Below are 6,000 nucleotides of genomic sequence, written 5' to 3' on the forward strand. Positions count from 1 at the left end.
GACCTCCTAGGTAGGTAAGGACGATCCACCAAGGAGCTGGAGTTGCCTCCATCTCTTCTCCTTCTCCTGCAGCTGGGAAGTTGGATGGGCCCTTGGGGATGCAGTGGGAGGCAGCAGCAGGGGAGATGCTGGTAGTAGGTGCCCGATTACCCACAAGTGTTTTGTGCTGACTCACTTGGAGAACATGTAAAGCATTGGACCTCTTTGTGGTGAACAAAAAGGTTCCCTACTTGTGAGGCTGAGAGATGGACCAAAGTCAGTCAGCCAGTAAATGTTGGGGTTGCGTGGAGATTTGAACCCAGGTCTCTCTCCAACTGAGGTCCAATACTCTAGCCCAGGGGTGTTGCACCTCTTTCAGTCCCAGGGCCAAATTCATTTCAGAGAAGCTCTGGGGAGCTGCAGTCTAGTGGGCGGAGGTGAGGGCAAAGACACTGGGGCCCAAATACCAGAAACACCCAGAATGCCAGTGTATCTTAGCTTAAAGGACTTACTGCCAGTAATTAAGCCTTAGTGAGGGCCTTTCAATCTTTAAGAATGGGAAGAAAATGGTACAAAAGCCAGGAAACTGCCAAATGATCTATGGTTGGGAGAAAGGGGGTAGAGCCAGGCGAAAGGGCGTGGGGCTGGAGGAAAGGTGGTAGGGCTGGAGGAAAGGTGGTAGGGCTGGAGGAAAGGTGGTAGAAAAGGGGTAGGGCTGGGGGAAAATGGCATAGTGCTGGGAGAAAGGTGATAGGACTGGAGGAAAGTTGGTAGAAAGGGGGTTGGGCTGGGAGAAAGGGGGTAGGGCCAGGGGAAAGGGCCATGACCATCTTGGGAATTCTGGAGGGCCAGATTGGCACCCCAAGCAAGCCAGGTTTGGCTTGCAGGCCTGAGCCACTACCCGTCCTCTAGCCAGTACAGAGGGATGAATGAACTCACTGGGTCCCATGCCGCTTGCCAGACCCCCACTGGCTGCCCACCCCAGCTTGCCACCCGCAGTGAGCCGCTGGGTGGTCCATGGGTGCTCGGTCTCCCGGTCCCTTGCCAAACTGCCATTTTACATAAAAACAGCGGCTCAGCCATTTTGTAAATCCTCATTAGTGCAAGTGGTCCATTTATGCCTGTAATCATGTGTAAATGGCTGCTTTACGGCTGCCATTTGTGCAAATGGGAATTTACAAAAAAGGCCAAACCGCCATTTTGCAGCTCAGTGAGAGATCGGGGATCAGCGCACTTGCCCACCTCAGCATGTGCACTCTGGGCAAGTGCGGCGATCCACAGACTGGCACCTGGGAGGCCAAGGCGGCAATTTCTCACCAGGCCTCGAACCCCAGCCAGTGCCCGCAACATCCCTACCACTACATCCCAGTGGCTCAATCACCAATGTGATTGGCAAGCAGTGTGATTAGCCACAGCAGCAAAGCTGTTTAGAAGGAGGAACGGGACATCATTATATAAAATTATAGTAGTTGAAATGCTCTTTGTAAAAAAAAAAAAAAAAGGTTTCTGTCTAGCCAAAGTGCTTTAGGGCACAATCCTATGCATGTTTAGACAGAGAAAAGGCTTTGCTAGCTGGAGAATGCTAGGAGGTGTAAGCCTTTTCTCTGTCTAAACATGCATAGGATTGCGCCCTTAAAGTATTTGCTGTAGTGAAAGCTATGATTCGTTTTAGAAAAAAGGATTCCGGGAGAGCAACAGCATTCTGTCCTGAAGTACTCCATGCACTATGAACAGGAAGTAAATGGAGGGCACAGCAGATCAGGATAATTAAGTCTTTCAGGTAACAGAGATTTGGATAATCATCATTCTACAACGTGTATCTCTTTCAATAGCTTACCTTTGGGATCTTTACAACCTCCTCTGCCATCACGATAGCATCATTTTTACAATCTGAAATTAAGTGAAATAGCATCGCTGCCCCATTATTCCCATATTTTAATGGCAGCTGGAGAACTAGCAATGTTTTTTGTTGATTAATACCATATAGCCATCTGTAAAGTGAAGAGAGCATCTTATATGGGTTGCAGCTTTAGCAATCTCGCCTGACATCTAAGTAATGTTGATTTTGTTTAGATGACAACCTCATTATGGTGTATAATTGCTAGGCAATCTCCTAGCAAAGACTGGGTTAAAAACTACTGGAAGATGCTTGTTCTTCTCGTTATTAATTAGTACGTGTCCACTCCGCCAAATCCCGTGCCCAAACTTCATTTGTTATGTTCAGCCAAATGCATGAATAGCTTTTGAGTAATTATTTTCCAACATCATCTAATACCTCTTTGCACATCAATTAAAAATCCTCTTAACAAGGAACTGCATTTTGTTCGAGATCAAATACCTAGACCAAAGCTGTATCAATCATGTAGAGCTAATTAGTGGGTCTGCTTTATATCATTTGTTTTACTTTATTATTCTATTATACACTTCCTAATGAAACCAATTGAACAATTTTAAAATCTTTGTTCAATTAATTGAAGGCGTAAAGGCCAGCTACCTAACCATTTTTTTATTTTTTTTCTCCCCAGTTTTAATTTAAAAGGGAAAAAAATCATAAATAGGAGGAAAAACAACAACATCAATTCTATATTTGTTTGGTTTACCTGGCAAACTTCTCTAAAACAGTTTTACCGGGTTGCCAATAATTCATTGTCCACTGAAGCAGTTTTCTGGCACATAGATTTTGAAGAAATAAGCTGAAATATTAAGACAAACATCTTTGATAGTTAACATGTGGACTAGAAACTGGGGGTTCTCTAAGATTTTGGGAACGTAAGGCCAGTGGTGCCATTTTAGATGCAGGAGCGTAGCAATACATGATTAATTTATGGTACTCTGTTACCACAGGGTACCATGTATTGGATATTGTGATAGCCAGCAGCTTGAATAAGAAATTCACAGAGGGCAGGTTTATAAATGGTTTTTAGCCATGATTGCTCACCTCCCCTTTCAGAGACAGTATACCTCTACATCCCAGATGCTGGGGAGAAATGAGGACAGTTGTGTTCCTATCTTTCTTACAGGCTTCCCTAAGGCAATTGGCTGTCCTCTGTTGGAACAGACTGCTTGACAAGACTGATGGGGCCTGATGACATGGACAACACGCTTGCAACTATGTGGCTGACCCCCCCCCCCTTGATCCTTGCCCATCTCGGCTTACTAGGTCTTGCTGGGGAGATTAGGCTGGGTGGCTCCAGGGTGTGGTTAATGCATCTTTATAAAAAGGGGTGGTGCCTGCTGCCTTTAAAGAGGTGATTGTGGAACCACTCCTGAAAAAGCCCTCCCTGGACCCAGAGGGTTAAGACAACTGCTGGTATTGTTATTCCATGTCCTGCACTCTGGGCTGATCAAGAAGAGATGCAATGCAGATGCCTGCCTGGGGGCTCCCTTTAAAAAATATTTATGGTGCTCCAATAACTGCTGGGCAACTGGATCATGGAGCCACCCTTTCCATTTCCCACAATGCCCTGAGGTGATGCTTCATCGAGGGCATTGTGGGAAATGAAAAGGGTGGCTCCTAGTTACGTAGTGCTGGTCAGCAGGCTGCTGCTCCCCATTGTTTTCTGGTAAACCCACTGGGAATCACCCCCATAGGAGTGGGTCTGCTGACATGGGGGGGCACTACAGGACACTGTATTCAGGGCCCCCTCAAACCAGCAGCCAGCCCTGCTCACAAGTAGGGGATGAAGTTTATGGCTTCCTCCAGTGGAGGCTGGTGGCTCTGATTTCAAAGGGGCTGTTAATCTATTCTGGGTTTCAGTCAGAACCAACCAGAACTCTAAAGGTGTGCTGAACCCTATCCCAAAAATAGGTCCAGAGCCTTGGATAGTGCCTTTAGAGTTCTGGCTGGTTCTGGCTGATAGCCCCACCAAAATTGGAGACACCAGCCTCCACTGGCTTCCTCTGTTGTTATTCTTCTTCTCTGGAGTTCAGGGGTATACTGCCTCTCTACCTGGAGGTTCTTCATAGCTATAATATTTGTCATTGGTAGGTCTCTCCTCTGGCTAATCATTTCTAAAGCTCATAAGGTGGCGGCTGTCACACCTTCTGGCAGTGAATCCTATACGTTAAATTACATTCATGAACAAACTCTACATTGTAGGAAAATAACATTCAGTTAGTAGCTTCAGGAAACAAACAGTTTAGTTTTAAAAACACACAACACAGCTCCTGAGTCTGCTTATACAGGATTTGGAAGCAGCAGTGACGGGCTTTGATAATCAAATGCTGTATTTGAAGGTGATTATTCACCCTGCTGCTTTTGCCAGTTTGAACTTTTATATAAAATGAATACTCCCACGGTGGTGTGTGTGTGTGTGTGTGTGTGTGTGTATATATATATATATATAATTTGACATCAAACCTGTACCTTCAAAATTACTTTTAATTTACCAGGCATGCCTCACTCCCCAGATTCCTGCATCAGGTGACTTCCCATGCCACAAAGCATATCATAATTATGCTAAATCAGGCTAGTTAATGTTGGTGAAGTCAAACTAATTTTCTCTAGCTAGCTCGCCTAAATGGTCCCCTTACGAAGCAAGAGTGAATCCGTTTTAACTAAGTGCAACTGACAAAACAGCAGATGCTTTGGGGTTTGCAGCAAATGGGCAAGGAGGAATACCAAAAAAAAAGAGTGTCATTTTCACATGCAGGTTCACTCAACATCAACATCAAGCTGTTGGCTGCAGTAAAGCTGATCCCTGGATGCAGCGGGGGGGGGGGTCATATTTGCTCTACCCATTGCGGGGTGAAGGATGGGACCAAATGGTCAAGGCTGCCAGGGCAAGCAGTGGGGGGGAGACTCCCTCAAACGGGCAGCTCCCCCCTCCTCGCCAGCATTTTGCCACATTGGCAGCCTCCTTCCAGATCCAACTGTGCAGGATCCGCCCAGCCTCTCCCAACTTGGTGCACACAAGATGTTTTAGACTACAACTACCATCGGCCCAAGTCAGCAAAGCTAATTGTCATGGAGAATGGGAGTTGGAGTCCAAATGATCTGGAGGGCACCAGGTTGGGGCTTGGATTAACCAGTCATCTGCTGGGGCTGAGTAGGATGTTTTGCGCATTTGTTTTATTAATTGATTTGTGCCTTGCCTTTCCACCAAGAAAATGGTGATCAAAGCAGTGAACTATCCTAAGAACTAACAAATTTAAAATAAAATCTTGATTAAAACAATAATAAAACAAATACATTAAAATTAAAACAAATACATTAAAATTAAAACAAATCCATTAAAAGCATTTGATTAGCAAAGTTAAAAAAGCACAACAATAACAGAATAAAAACAGTTTCCAACTCAACTGACCCTCTTACATGCCAAAGGCCTGCTTGAATAAAGATGCCTTTGCTGGTAGTGGGAGGAAAGCAGAGAGGAAGCCAACCCAACCTGTCCCAGCAAGGAACTCCTGAGCATGGCAGCAGCCACCAAGAAGGCCCTCTCTTGTATTGCCACCTGGCATGCCTCTGAAGGTGGTGGCACCAAGAGAGCTGACTGTCAAGAATGCTTTTGCATACTCCAACCTGCATGAGTTTGGGTGTGGGCGTGAGTAATTGCAGTATGGGTGATTTGGTTCAGTCCGTTGGACCCGCCTGGCAGATTCAGGGCCAGCTGTGAGGAAATTGGGGGCAGAAGAGGCTGCTGAGCTCTCTGAGGCAGCTTCATCGGGGGTCACTTACCAAGAAAAGGAAAGGGAAGGAAAGGAAAGGAAAGGTTCCTCCTGTGCAAGCACCGGGTCATTACTGACCCCTAGAGGGATGCCGCATGTGCTGGCGTTTTCATGGCAGACTATAGCGAGGTGGTTTCCCATTGCCTTCCCCAGTCATGACTACCTTTCCCTCAGCAAGCTGGGCACTCATTTTACCAACCTCGGAAGGATGGAAGGCTGAGTCGACCTGAGCCGGCTACCTGGGACTCAGCTTCCGCTGGGATCGAATTCAGGTTATGGGGAGAGTTTCGGTTGCAATATTGCCACCTACCACTCTGCGCCACACGAGGCTCTCACTTACCAAACCACCTCTCA

This window comes from Heloderma suspectum, chromosome 2 (genome assembly GCF_057233095.1).
Source record: "Heloderma suspectum isolate Gila_16-S chromosome 2, 16-S_ref, whole genome shotgun sequence".
NCBI classification, from domain to species: domain Eukaryota; kingdom Metazoa; phylum Chordata; class Lepidosauria; order Squamata; family Helodermatidae; genus Heloderma; species Heloderma suspectum.